Raw genomic sequence first — 12,342 nt, 5'->3', positions numbered from 1 at the left:
GGAATGAAAATTAAACTAGACGTTTTTACAGAAATTAAGCAATTACTATTTGCAGATATAATGTTAATTCTTAAGCGACCCCTTACCAGCATCAAAGCACATCACTTGGAAATTAAAAAAAACCACCTCACTGAGCAAGCAGATAAATTTATTTAGGTGATGCATCCAAGAATTACCTGACCCTTCCAGTTAACCCAGCCTGCAAAAGACAGGGTCCACATGCCCATCAACTCAAGCAGGAGACTCAGAAGCCTCCATTGCCTGTGGCCCATGGCTTGTGACAGCAAAGTGAATCACTTCTGGAGAAGACAATGACTTGTTTACTTTTCACTGAATTGAAAATTGAAGATATTTCATAATAGGATCTGGGAAATTTTGCCAGATGTTTCATTTCACTGTGTTCTTCTGGCAGGTTTACAAGATATAATGCTGAGAAAGGCTAATAAATCAAGGTGGGCATGAAAAGCTTAGGGACAAAATTCATAAAAACATGCACTGCAGGAGGACACCTTTTCTCTGGCTGCTACAATATGAAATTTCCTTATTTTATTCTTGATGCTTCACAGACAAGCTCATATAAACTATAGATCTCTTCCTCATTCCTCTCCTTTTCTCTTCTTTCTTTGTTTTTTATTCCAATTTTGCCAGCCTAAGAATATCTAACCCTAGAATAGGAAAATACATTTTTCTAAATTTCTTATGAAGGATGATCACATAAATACATAACCATGGCCTTGAAGTAGCTTCAACTTGAGAATATTTGGCTAGCCTAAGGAAAGGTACACGGGAACAAAGGTCGAGATACTTAAAAATAACAATTCATTTTACCAGAGATGAACACTGAATGGGAAAGTTCTGTCTCCTTTTTCTTTTCCTCCTCTTCATAGCTTTGAGGTGCTAATAACAAGGTGCCAATAAATCACAGGAGACGCTGGTACAGACTTTATACTGTTCATCTGTGACTTTGGACCGATGTTTGTGTCCTCACGATTACAATCCTGCTGTCTTAGTGACCTATTACTGTATAGAGAATCAGCCCCAAACTTAGTGGCTTAAGCAGTTCAGGAATTTGGGAGTGACCTGTCTGAGTGGGGTGATCTGGTCAGTATCTCTTACGAGATTGCAGCTAGAATGTTTTTGTTGTTGTTGCTTATTTTTTTGCGTAAGTGAACTGGGGTATAGGCCAGCATGTGGGGGTGAGAAGATAAATCAGAGACAGAGTGGAGAGAAGAACAGGCAGAATGACTGAAATCCACTGCTGAGGGGAGCAGCGGGTGAGAAAGGAGAGGTCTGCTGCGCCATGTGGGTAGCTCCCTGGCTGGGGATCGAACTCAGGCTGTAGCGGTCACAATGCTGAGACTTAATCCCTAGGCCACCAGGGAGGCCCTTGCAGTCAGGATGTTGATGGGGCTACTGGCAGTAAAGGCTGGGTTACAGTCTTCCAAGGTGACACACTGACATGGCTCACAGCGGGAAGCCTCAACCCCTTATTGTGTGACCTCCTTCTTCGTCGGCTGCAAGAATCTGCATGACATGGCAACAGGCATCCCCAGAATGAGTGATTCAAGTGAGAGAGAGAACAAGAAGGAAGATCTAGCATCCAGGGTCACACACTGTATACAATCATCGATGTGCTAGAAACAAGTCGGTTAGCCCAGCACACACTACAGGGGAGGGGAGTGGAGAATTTGTCTCCACATCTGAAATAGAGGAATATCAAAGAATTGGTGGACACATCTTAAAATTATACCAAAGGTTGTATAGAAGCTCTCATTTTTGAAGTTGATAGCCTTCTCAAGGCTTTTAAAAGACCACAGTCTCTAGGACTGAGAGCAGTTGCTAGGGAGGTATAAATGAACACCACACATCAAGAAGAAAGAGGAGGCACAGGAGCACAATTCTATTCATGTCACTTAATAAATCTTCCTCACTAACCTCCACCCCTTATTCCATGCTGACTGTGCTGATAACTAATTTCTCCTGAACCCCAATTGTTGGCCTTACAATTGTTGTGTTCTTACAACATTCTCCCACCTTTTAGGACAAAGAACCCAACACAGGCGGAGGTCCAGACAGCCCTGAAGCCTAGATCCCACAACAGTCAAACATCCAGGAATGGAGAGGATGACGGGTAAACGATACATGAAAAGGAGAGAAATTTTCCACCGATGTGAACTCTGTTACCTTATGTCTCCTAGAGTTCTGGGAGGCGTTGCTATGGCCTCCCAGAGGAGTTCTGGGTTTCTTCTAGTGACAGAAGCAGTTAATTCTCCTACGTGGGGCCAGCATATCTGATTTCTCACTCTTCACTCCTCTGCAGCTCCTCTGAGCTTCCTGGACCCAAGGCTTCCAGTCTCTGCTGAGCAATAATCAGACACTAAATCACTCTCTGCCGTTATTATCCGGAATCTGCCCATGGATATCTTTATATCCCACCAGGAAGTCTGTTCTGATCAGCTGTTCACCAACTTCCTTTCATGCTTACAACGGGCAAGAAAAGTAGCTTTAGGGACTACTAGCTCGCCTCGCAGTCAGTCCTAATGGTCTTATCACTCGGCTACCTGCTCCTTCTTCCCAAAGGGAACACCAGTTAGTGTATGTGAGTCAGAGAGTCTGGCTGAACCATCCTATTACTGTTTTATATAAAGCACTTACTGAATTCCTAGAGGGAAGAAGAGTCTCCAAGGGGGACTTGTCTCATTAAATGCTGCCTGCTTTCCAAGCAGCCAGAGAGGATCTGAGAAGGGGTGAGCAGAAAGGCAAGACCTTTGGGGGGCTTGGTGATGCTAATGCACTAACCTCTGGGCACATGGGCAGCATAGATTGGGAACAACCTCAGAGGAGAAAATGAGAAATAGGCTTTTTTCTTTTGTCCCACTTAATAGACTTGAGTAAAAGACAAAGCCATTTTTATAGAATGATAAAAATATGCCCAGTATTAAAGCTTCTAGATTCCTGTACCTAAAAACTCTTTATGATTTGTTCTTTTCTTTTTATCTTTCTTTTAAAAATTTCTTTCCCTTTCTGTTTCTGCTCTATGGAATTCATAGCTTAGCCCTTGACAGAGAAAGAAAATGGCTTCTGAAGGTGTGGTCTTTTAAAAAGCTTGTGAAGAAAGACCAGAAATTTCTTTAAAAGGTTTCTGGCCTTTCAACTCTAGTTTATAGGAACATACATAGGAACCCTCCAGAAAATCACTTTTTGCTTTGAAAACACCACAGAAAACAAGCCAAACTCCCAGGTTGACAGGAGGCCGTCTGCAAAGAACTTGGGGATTGCATTTGCAAGGATTTCCAGAGCAGACTGATGCATCTGGATGCAATGTGCTCCGAGTGTCAAATCATTAGGGACCTTATTCTACTGCCAGGAATAAGTCTGCAGAAAGAGAAGAAAACCCCCTGTAGAGAGGAGGCTTGATGGGTATGATTTCTGAATACAATTCTTCCCAAGAATATGGCTGGCCAGCTTCTGCATCTCCCCCACCTAAACTGCGCCACACAGAGCAGGGAGCCCAATTCTCTTCCCTCTTCTGTGGGGGATTTAAGTAAACATTTACATGTCTGCATTGAGCAGTGTGAGGAGGAATGTGTGTGTGGTTGTGTGTTGTGCACGTGTGGTAACACTACCTTCCAAAATCTGACAACACTTGACTCTGCCCTCTGACCTTGGAAAGGCAAGCTGCACACTGAAACAAAAGGGTCTCCTGACCTTCCTTTCCCAGGATGGAATTCCTTACTTGGGTGGCCTCCACAGAACCAGTCATAGGACTGAGAGCAAATGTTCTAATACCCCTCCTGCTTTAGGACATTTGGTAAGCCAATTTTCGCACACCCCCTTTGAAAAGAGCTGTGGCAATCTAACTTGCTTTTCACACTAAAACAAGGATGGAAGCAATTGTACCACGTCCTACTGAGGTTTTAAGAGTCACTGCATAATCTGACACCTCTTCTTTTTATCTGCCACGGTAACTGGCAATGTTTCCGCGATGGAAGCTTCCAGAGTGAGGGTGACTTTGAGGAGGGCCCTTCCATCAACCCTTGATGGACTTGTAGGGAGAGTTAAAAATAAGCTTTTACTGTTCTAAGTCACTAGGATAATTGTCTTGTTTCTTCTTGTAGCATAGTCAATCCTGCTCTACTTGACTCCCATAAGTCCCTCTAGGAAGAGGAAGATTTCTAGCTGACATTGGGAAGAAACTATGCTCGTAGTTCATAGATATAGATGAGGGTTTGAAAAAGTCTTTCTCACTTGCAGTCCAGAGAAATAGCTATCATATAGGCAATGGGAAAAGGCCAAGTTTCCATGCAAATGTATTTATAGATGATTTTGCTATAGAAGGACAGATTAACACAATTTTTCAAATTGCTTTGTTCAAGTTTATGATGAGACTTATCTGTTTTTCTTCCTTGCACACAGCCTACAACCCCTACAACATATGTGCATATCCTACTCCCACTCCATCTGAATGCATTTTATCCATTGAATGGGATTAGGGTGGAAGATCATGAGCTAATCATGCTTCAACAGTGATGAAACCTGGCAGCATTCTTGTCTAAAGCATCATTATTTTCTTAATGAACTCTTACATCTGTCCTCTGCAGGAGAGACTTTAGAAAAGATTTACTTTAGGGCCCATAGGAGTAAACAAAGCGTTATAAGCAGTGGCCAGTCACAATTTCATTCTCATCAAATGGGCAGTAGGAAGTGTTGTTTGTGAAGAATCTGTATAGTAAGGGTCAGTATTCAGGAGCCATGGCTGTAATTATTTTTAAAATATTTTAATTTTAAACATTATTTTTATTTTTAAATAGAGGCATGTTTTATTTATTTATTTGTTTGTTTGTTTTGTTTATACATGCACTGGGTACAGTCAGAAGCGCAGGAGGGTGAGAGAATTCACCAGAGCCAGAGCAGGGAGCAGAGCAGGCAGAAGGACTGAAGTACACTGCTGAGGGGAGCAGCGGGCGGCAGGAGAGGTCTGCGTGCCATGTGGGACCCTCCTCTGGTGGCCGGGGAGCAGCCGGGGATCGAACCAGCGCCGCAGAGGTAGCCGGCAGCTTCGCAACCCAGCGCTCAACCGCTGCGCCACCAGGGAGGCCCTTAAACATTATTTTTAAAATGAACCCTTGGACATTTACGGTATTATCAGGCTAGGTTCCCAATAACAACCTAAGGCAAGGTTTAAATACTAATGCTTCATTGGGGCACACAAGTCAAGGGCATGGAGAATAAGGCAAGGGAGGCAGGCAGGCAAAGCAAGCCAAAGGAGGTGGTTTTGAGCAGGTGCATTCAAGTTCCATAAGAAAACACAGCTGGTGGGACCTGTGGGCTCTGGGTATGTCAAGAGGAAACTAGGACCTCAGAACCACCAGTTAAGGAGAAGATGGATGAGAGAAGTGTTTTTCTGTCAGCTTTTATCTGCTTCCTGACCATAGCAGATCAGGTGTTGCCTCAGTGGGTGTTCATTCTCCCTCTCCTCCACTTTCCCTTGCTGCAGGTTATGCTTCAGCCCTTTTGGGAGGGGCCAATCCCCAGCCTCATGCACTGGTGTTTCATCCCTGTTCCCCAAGAGGAGGACTGGAAATTTTATGACTCCACTAAGGTCTATAGAGGGCCCTGAGTCGCTGCTAGTGGTGATAGGAAATGGTGGGGGGCCAGGGGTCAACAGCCAGGGTTCTCCACTGGCCAATAGTCAAGACCTAGCAACATGCCAGACAGAGTCATCTGCAATGTGTAAACTGAGTCCTCATAGAGAGGGAGAAGCATGCTATGTCTCTGTGGAGACAATGATGAGAGTCCTGGAAATTTTATATGTAGGCAGTTTAACACGTGTAAGTATACATGGTTGTCAGCCTGTTTTGGAGGGCTGGGGAGCATCTCAAAAGAAAGTAGCATGGATAATAAGGTTTAAGGCAAAGACATTACAAGCTCAAAACAGGGGAGGGAAGAGACTGTGGTGATGGATCACGGATGCTATGGTGGTGGGAGAAGTACAGGGACTACACCCAAGAGGAGAAATCACTGTTCAAAAATGATCAACAATGTAAGAAAATAATTTAATTATTTTAAAAAAGATTTATTTATGTATGCATACAAGAACTGGGGTACAGGCCAGACGTGCTGAGGGTAAGAGGATTCACCAGAGACAGAGTGGAGAGCAGAAAGGCAGACTGACTGAAATACACTGCTGAGGGGAGCAGCGGGCAAGACAAGAGAGGTCTGCTGGACCATGTGGGTAGCTTCCTGGCCGGGGATCGAACTTGCACTGCAGTAGTTGCAGATTGGTCCATAGTGCTGATGCCTAACCTCTTGTGCCACCAGGGTGGGCCCTAATTATTTTTTTTTAATACAAATTGAAAAAAAAAAAAAGGTGAAGCCATTACAAGCTGTGTCAGAACTGGTGTATCTCCAGTGCCAGATTGTTAGCAATCACTAGGCCCATTTATTTATTTATTTATTTATTTATTTATTTATTTATTTATTTATTTATTTATTTATTTTTTGTGGGACCCTCGCCAGTGGCCAGGGATCGAACTGGTGCTGCAGAGGCTGCGGGCAACCTCGCAACCCAGTGCTCAACTGCTGCACCACCAGAGGAGGCACTAGGCCCATTTAGCCTACTGGAAACTCTGAAAGGGTGAGATATGAATCAGTTCTGCAAGAGAGGTCAGTAAGTCACTGGATAGAAGTGCTGGACATGACACTTGTATTGGAATCAAGTAGGGCTTCTCAGCAAGCGAGCACCACACACTCAAACAGCCAGACAAAACCCAGGCATTTGGTCATTGGTCACTGCAGTAGGGTGAATAGTGGGTTATGACTACTTGGTACCAAAAATTGAATCAGGCTTGGGGTCCACGAGCCAAACCCCAAGGAACTCTCAGTTCTTGTTTTGGCGAAGAAATAATTCAACATAAAGACCACAGTCAGGCAGAAAAACTAGAGATTTATTGTCAGGTAAGAAGGATAGGAAATCTCTCTGAGCAGAGAGGGTGGGTAGACTCTGAGGGAGCAAGAAGTAGGAGTTTATATGATTATGGAGGTCATGGAATAGTGGTTTGGAGGTATCTGTGTTGTGTCTCTTGTTGATTGGCTGAGGCCTGTGGAGTCCCTCAGGTTACTTGGTATTTTCCCAGAAGGAGCTTTGGTCTGTTGCTTTGGCATTGTGTGAGTTTTCTGAACAATCAGTTTTTACTGGATTGGGGCACTCTGACCCTACCTGACTGCCTGTATTCAGCCTAACTTGTCATTCAAAATCATTCAAACAACAACACTGCAGCTATCACAAATACCCATGAGCACACCTTATTAAAGCACTTTCTAAGCTGTCCAATGACCTGGAAGTAAAAATGTCTATGGTCAGGTATGTTGGGATTGCTCCATGCATTGCTTTGTTTTGGAACACTTAAGTAGCATTAAGGCTCCAAGACGTCTTATTGTGAAGGCGCCTGCTTAGCCTAAACTTATGTCATCATAGACCACTCCTTTGTGCATAGCAATTATCCACCTTCCAAGAGCCTGGCAATTCTTAGAACACACTTAGGCAAAATCTAAACTATTAAGAAAGGCCGTGCAATGTGATTTAGGAGGAATTTAGGTGGCTGAGCACTGTACTCCAGGACTGCTTGTGACACTAAAGCTCTACATTACAGGACCACACCCTGCCTGGAAGTCTTTGTCTTTCAGGTAGAGGCAATAATGCCATACAAGTTCACCAGAAAGACCAGATGAAAGATTGGATATACAGGCATTTTGGAAAATTAAAAGGAAAGGAAAAACAAGTGAACTCTACTCTTCAAATGAATACTGTGGTCTACAATTGATCCAAAAAGCACTCTCCACTTTATAAATGAGCCCAGTGCTGCTCAGAGTAGGTTTGCCTTTCCCCCAGGCTCCCACTCAGCTCTTCGAAAGCACAGTCAGGAAGCACAGATGTTGAGTAGTTGCCAGAGCGAAACTGAGGAAGCCTTGCTGCCAGTTTTCTACCAAAAATTTGGTGAAGGAACTAACTGCTAAATAAAAGCATTTAAACATAAGTGTGCCTTCTCTGTTCTGGAGATAGGAAATGAATAATTGAGTTTAGAGTCCACCGCAACCACATAGCTCTTCCTGCATATTCTCTCTGGGTTGAAATAGAAAAGAGAGTGTGACTCATAAATTACAATGGCCGAATGGGAAGGAAGAGTTGGGGTCATCTTTTTCCTCTCTCCATGTGACAGAGGAATAAAGTAAGACCCAAGAGCTGTCCCAGTTTATCCCTGGTCAAAATGATAGTTGAGAGAGAGCTGGACTCACGTTCCCTACATTTCAAGCCAGGACTCCTTCACTACACCATGGTGTAGTGAAAACTAGAGACCCACCAGCTCCTCAACTATAAATGAACCACAGAGGAAATAGGATACATAAAACCTCCACAAGGGATCTGTGTCCCAAAGTAGTCTGCCTACCAGCTCGAATGCCTTTTCTGGAAGGAGGTTACTATATAAGAGGACAGGCTGACGAGAGATGAGCTGAAACAGTCTGATTGAGGTTGGAAAGAAGTCTGGTAAGAATATGGTTTTGGAGAAGGTCTGGTCTGACCCATGGGAGAAAATTCTGCAGCATATGTCACCCAGAACAGTTATCCCCGTTCAGGAGAGGAGGTCAGCTTTCTAGAAGCACGAGTATGGCGGGCATTTTCTGTGGACCTCTGGGGACCCATGCTTTCCTTCCTAGACAAGACAGCACCTGTCCCCGAGGATGGTTCCCTGGAGAAGGGGCAGCTATGAGTCATCGGTAGCCATCTGTCATAGCAAGTGGGGTCTGGGCACTGGGTAAAGGGATGTGGACCCACTTAGAACCCACAGTGTCAACCACAGGAGCAGAGTATAGGTACAGGAGAAAAAGGCTAAACAGCAGAGAGAGGAAGTCAGCTCTTCCGCCATTCCCTTGGAAATGGGCATCTGCTCCCATTCTGCACATCAAGTTGTGCAGAAAGACAATCAAGTGCAACCACCAGAGGAACGTGTTTATCTTTACCTTTCTGTGGTCACCGTGAGAAAGCTATGTTCCCCTCACATTCACATTTCTTTTAGGGTTTCTCCTGTGTTTCTGTTGTAATCATCTAAGCAAAGACAACAAAGAGAAGTTGACAGATTTGATGACTTCTCTTGAGGCCTCAGCAGCATCTTTGATGCTCATGTGGCTCATTCAGGACACCAGGTTCTGCAGCACCATGTTCTGTAGTGAGAGAGGGCAGCCATGCCACTGTTCACAGAACAAAAATGGGGTGTGGCACTCTACCTTGATAAATTGCAAAGTATTACTCCAGGCCTCTTCTCAGTTCTCTTTGGTATGTGAACTTGTGATTCCAGGCTAAATGCGTCAGTGAAGACGTCAGTGTTCACGTATTTGCACAAATATGTGTCAACAAGCCTCTTAAAGCAAACCTGTGCTCACAGTGTGGAGAAAATATTACCTCTCCCCTTGGAGAGACTGGGCCGTGATGCTGTGCTGTAGTACTTCGTTACCAGGAAAGGCTTAATATAGTCCAGGTCCTATTTCCTCATATTAAAAGAAAGGAAAGTGGAAAAAAAAAAAAAGAAAGAAAACTGAGGTCCAGAGAAATGCAAATGATTTGGTCAAGAGCATACAGGTAGTTAAAGGCAGAAAGTAGACATATCATTCTTAAAAACTAACAAACAACCAACTATCTGGCTTCTCTGAGGGGTGGGGGGGTGGCTATAAGTGCTGAAGTTTGTGCTGTGAGCCCACATGCCAAGTTCCCCAGGACCCAGCAGCTGCCCTGTCAGAAGGAGCAATACCTTGGTACTTTACAGCAGGGGTCCCATTCAAAATCGTTAGAGGACACAGTTTGGGGGCGGCGGGGTGGGGGAGGATGTAATGAGATTGATCTTAAGAAATTCAGGGGAAGTTTTTGCAGAGGAGGGGATATTTATGTTGGAACTTTGAGGATGAGTCAGATTGTTAAATTCATGAGAGAGGAAAATAAGGAGGACAAGAAGACATTACCCCTCCACTCCCTAAAATGTACAGCTGAAACAGAACAGAGCAATAGGAAGGGGTGGCAGTATTTCGGGGAGACGGGGAAACATGTGAATCTCATCAGCCACCCAGGAGAGCTGGAATGGACACTAAAGGAGAAATTGTTTGTGAACCTTGGTTTCATAAACTGAATTCAGAAGGAGAGGAAGGAGAGAAGAGGATGAAGAAGACTGAACTCCCAAAAAAGATTTGGCAATAAGCAGTGATTTGGGGAGCAAAGATTAGGGCCTCTTAACTACAAATTCTCTATCTCTATCCAGCACCCTTTTCATTCGTGATGCTTTAAATTCACTGTTGGGCCTCCCCGGTGGCGCAGCGGTTGAGCGCTGGGTTGCGAAGCTGCCCACAGCCTCTGCAGCGCCGGTTCGATCCCCGGCTGCTCCCCAGCCACCGGAGGAGGGTCCCACATGGCGCGCAGACCTCTCCTGCTGCCTGATGCTCCCCTCAGCAGTGTGCTTCGGTCCTTCTGCCTGCTCTGCTCCCCGCTCTGGCTCTGGTGAATTCTCTCACCCTCCCGTGCTTCTGACTATACCCAGTGCATGTATAAATAAATAAAAATAAATCTTTTTAAAAAATAAATAAATAAATAATTTCACTGTTGATGTTTTATTCCTTTAGGTAGTAAAGATGTCTTTAAGCAAGCCCTATTAAAATGTAATGTCTCTGAGTGACATTAAGTATAACCCACCAGGTAATACCTCAGGAAATTGTTGACAAGTAAAGGACAGCAAGCTGAAAATAAGATCTGGAGGAAAGAAAATGAAAGGGGTGGAAGTGAGGGGGAAGAATTGGGTGCTGAGAGAGTGGGAGGTGCTTAAAGGGCTTCAAAATTGTGCCTGTGGTTGCCCTGGCTGAGCGTGGACTGTGCAGACCAGGTACGAGGTAAAGAGGAACTTTATCCAGCCTAGAGACTGAGGTATGTGCCCAGGTCCCCAGTTCTGATGAAGAACACAAGATATGCACACAGGGGAATATCTCCCAGTCGATGCTCTCAGAGAGCTGAGAGGGCAGCTTCTGATAGTATCTACCTTACTTGGATTTAAAGGGCAAAAGAGGTGGTACTGGCTCATTTAAGGACTGCCCTAGTTTATCTTGTGCTTATGGGGATACATGATGAATGTAACTCCAAAATTAGTTACTTTCAGACTCTGTAAGGAATCGCTTTTACATATAGCAAACTAATACAGATTTTACATATGATTTGTATTTTTTTATCATCTCCAGCATATGGATTGTACTTATCTCCAAATTTGGATGAAATTGCCTGCCCATTTTTATAACAAAAAAGTCAGATAGCTATTAAGTGGTAGAGCAAAACCCTAAGCCATTTCTCTTTTTTTAAAAGATTTATTTATGCATACATGAACTGGGGTATAGGCCAGATATGTGGGGGGTGAGAAGTTTCACCAGAGACAGAGTGGGGAACAGAACAGGCAGACTGACTGAAATACACTGCTGAAGGGAGCAGTGGGTGAGACAGCAGAGGTCTGTTGTGCCATGTGGGTGGCTCCCTGGCTGGCTGGGGATCAAACTCATGCTACAGAGGCTGTAGATTGCTTCATAGTGTGGTGCTTAACCCCTTGCGCCACCAGGGAGGCCCCCAAAGCCATTTCTGTTAATAATCCACGAGTAGTGTCTTGACTGTAGGGTCAGCCCCTAAGATGACCCCAGTAGGCATGCTTTTGTTGCAGCCCCCTTCCACATGGAACAGGACTGGCTTTTGTGACCCATAAGAGATTGCAGGAAGGATGGAGTGTGCTTTCTGAAACTGAGTCTTAAAAGACAGAGGGGTTTCTAGCTTGTGTTCTTGGATCACTGGCTCTGTAGGAAGTCAGTTCTGTCATGTCGTGAGGAGTTAGGGAGTCTCTAGAAAGATCAGTGTGGTGATGACCAAAAGCCTCCTGCTAAAATTCCTGTGAGTGAGTGGAAGTGGATTCTCTTGCCTCATTGAGCCTTCAAATGAATGCCCTCCAAACAGATATCTTAACTGCAACCTCCCGAGAAATCCTTAGCCACTCCCATGTTCCTGACCCTCAATACTTTGGGTAATTATCAACTATTGTTTTGTGCCTTTAAGTTTGGGTCTAATTTGTTGTATAACACCAGATATCTATTGTACTGCCTAGTATAATACCGGTTGGGATAAAATGTAGGTGAACACTGAAATCCAAGACATACTACTTTGGACTGTAGGAAGTATAAGGATTTCTCTAATCAAGTCAAAATAAAAAGTTCATTTAGTAGATAGGCCACCAAAATAGTAGGGGATGTGTCCACACAAATTTGTTCAAAATCATA

At 44.2% G+C, this 12,342-nt stretch overlaps 1 long non-coding RNA gene across 4 annotated transcripts in view; it reads right to left on the bottom strand.

The window, feature by feature from the left end:
- The window catches only part of LOC119238588 (uncharacterized), a 101,978-nt gene that overhangs the window by 62,692 nt on the left and 26,944 nt on the right, over positions 1 to 12,342 (bottom strand). Inside the window, exon 2 of one of the 4 annotated variants that reach the window (XR_005123600.2) lies at positions 2,185 to 2,356. The exons of the other annotated variants lie outside the window; for them this stretch is intronic. This is a non-coding gene — a long non-coding RNA (uncharacterized LOC119238588). The remainder of the gene's footprint in view (positions 1 to 2,184; positions 2,357 to 12,342) is intronic. 4 annotated transcript variants of the gene reach the window in all.

Source organism: Talpa occidentalis, unplaced genomic scaffold (assembly GCF_014898055.3).
Source record: "Talpa occidentalis isolate TD23 unplaced genomic scaffold, MPIMG_talOcc4v2.1 talOcc4.11, whole genome shotgun sequence".
Classification (NCBI taxonomy): domain Eukaryota; kingdom Metazoa; phylum Chordata; class Mammalia; order Eulipotyphla; family Talpidae; genus Talpa; species Talpa occidentalis.
Note: the sequence above shows the minus strand (reverse complement) of the source record. Positions and strands in the feature narration are given on the sequence as shown.